Below are 2,500 nucleotides of genomic sequence, written 5' to 3'. Positions count from 1 at the left end.
ATGACCTGCTCAAGCCATCGTGCGCTGCCGAATTCGCATCTGCGTGTAGGCTGCCATTCCACGCGGCAGCCCCTGTTTTCGTCAGCGTGCCCCCCTGACGAATTTTCCTGCCTGGCCCAGTCCAGCGTCCAGCCCCTGTTCGTCGAAAAATCTGCGCTGCCGATTTTCCACGCGGCAGCCCCTCTTTTCGTCAGCGTGCCCCCCTGACGAATTTTCCTGCCTGGCCCGGCCGGTCCAGCCCCTGTTCGTCGAAAAATCTGCGCTGCCGATTTTCCACTCCGCAGCCCCTGTTTTCGTCAGCGTGCCCCCCTGACGAATTTTCCTGCCTGGCCCGGCCGGTCCAGCATCCAGCCCCTGTTCGTCGAAAAATCTGCGCTGCCGATTTTCCACGCGGCAGCCCCTGTTTTCCTCAGCGTGCCCCCCTGACGAATGTTCGTCGAAAAATCTGCGCTGCCGATTTTCCACGCGGCAGCCCCTCTTTTCGTCAGCGTGCCCCCCTGACGAATGTTCGTCGAAAAATCTGCGCTGCCGATTTTCCACGCGGCAGCCCCTCTTTTCGTCAGCGTGCCCCCTGACGAATTTTCCTGCCTGGCCCAGTCCAGCGTCCAGCCCCTGTTCGTCGAAAAATCTGCGCTGCCGATTTTCCACGCGGCAGCCCCTCTTTTCGTCAGCGTGCCCCCCTGACGAATTTTCCTGCCTGGCCCGGCCAGTCCAGCCCCTGTTCGTCGAAAAATCTGCGCTGCCGATTTTCCACGCGGCAGCCCCTCTTTTCGTCAGCGTGCCCCCCTGACGAATTTTCCTGCCTGGCCCGGCCAGTCCAGCCCCTGTTCGTCGAAAAATCTGCGCTGCCGATTTTCCACGCGGCAGCCCCTCTTTTCGTCAGCGTGCCCCCCTGACGAATTTTCCTGCCTGGCCCGGCCGGTCCAGCCCCTGTTCGTCGAAAAATCTGCGCTGCCGATTTTCCACTCCGCAGCCCCTGTTTTCGTCAGCGTGGCCCCCTGACGAATTTTCCTGCCTGGCCCGGCCAGTCCAGCGCCCAGCCCCTGTTCGTCGAAAAATCTGCGCTGCCGATTTTCCCCGACGAACCTGCAGCTGCACAAATCCGCGCCGCCACTGCCCCATTGTCTGGACCAACAGTCTTTTCCATCAAGCCCTGGACTATAAATCGTCCAGACTCATCGCCAGCACCCGCTGCCGATTCTGCCGACTTTGCCGATTTCGTCGGCGCTGCCGATTCCAACACTGCACCCACCGTGTCTAAACCAGCGCTGTTTCGTCAGCGTGTCCCCTTGATGAATTTCCCTGCCTGGCCTGGACAGTCCATCTTCCAGCCCATGTTCATCGAAAAATCTGCGCTGCCGATTTCCCCGACGAACCTGCAGCTGCACAAATCTGCGCTGCCGATTTCCCCCCCTGTCGGCATGGCTGCCGCTGCCCCGATGTCCAGACCAACAGTCTTTTTTGTCGACTTTGCCGATTTTGTTCGCGCTGCCGATTCCAACACTACCCCCTGCATCCAAACCAGCATTGTTTCGTCAGCTCTTCCCCTGACGATTTTCGCCCTGTAACAAACAGTAGGCCTCCAATCCCGCCAACGGGAGCCAAGTTGATAGGGAAGAGAATTGAATGACGCGCCTGGTCCTCGCACCCCGCCACCCGAGGGGCCTTTTTCCCGGCAGCCTCTGAAAAACTCTAGCTTTCACGGTCCTCGCCGCCCCTCACCACCATGGCAGGCCTCTAATCCCACCCATCAGCAGTTGTAGCCGATAGGGCAGTGATTTGAATGACGCGTCGCGGGCCGCCGGGTCATCTCACCCGGCCATTAATTGGAGCGTTTTTGGCTGGCCGAGGATGGGGGGATGGATCTCTTCTTCCGAAAAAGCAAACAGTACATCGGGAGTTATGTTGACGGGGCATGGAATTGAATGACCCGTCACGGGCCGCCGGGTCATCTCACCCGGCCATCCCGGGGAGCGTTTTTCCCGGCAGCATCGGGGAAACTCTTGCTTTCACTGCCCGCTGCCCAAGTCCCCACTCGCATCGGCCCCCCGCGCCAACAAGCCAACGCTGCCGAATCGGCAGACACTGCTGCCGAATCTGCCGACACTGCCCCGCGGGCTGCCACTGCCCCAGTGTCTAAACCAGCGGTCTTTCTCGTCGAGCGTTGGACTATCCAGCCCGTCCAGACCCATCGCCAGCACCCGCTGCCGATTCTGCCGACTTTGCCGATTTCGTCGGCGCTGCCGATTCCACCACTGCCCGCCGTGCCTGAACCAGCGCTGTTTCGTCAGCGTGTCCCCTCGATGAATTTTCCTGCATGGCCCGGCCAGTCCAGCGTCCAGCCCGTGTTCGTCGAAAAATCTGCGCTGCCGATTCTGCCGACTTTGCCGATTTCGTCGGCGCTGCCGATTCCAACACTGCCCGCCGTGCCTGAACCAGCGCTGTTTCGTCAGCGTGTCCCCTCGACAAATTTTCCTGCCTGGCCTGGACAGTCCATCGC

Source organism: Populus nigra, chromosome 2 (genome assembly GCF_951802175.1).
Source record: "Populus nigra chromosome 2, ddPopNigr1.1, whole genome shotgun sequence".
Taxonomy (NCBI): Eukaryota; Viridiplantae; Streptophyta; class Magnoliopsida; order Malpighiales; family Salicaceae; genus Populus; species Populus nigra.
Note: the sequence above shows the minus strand (reverse complement) of the source record.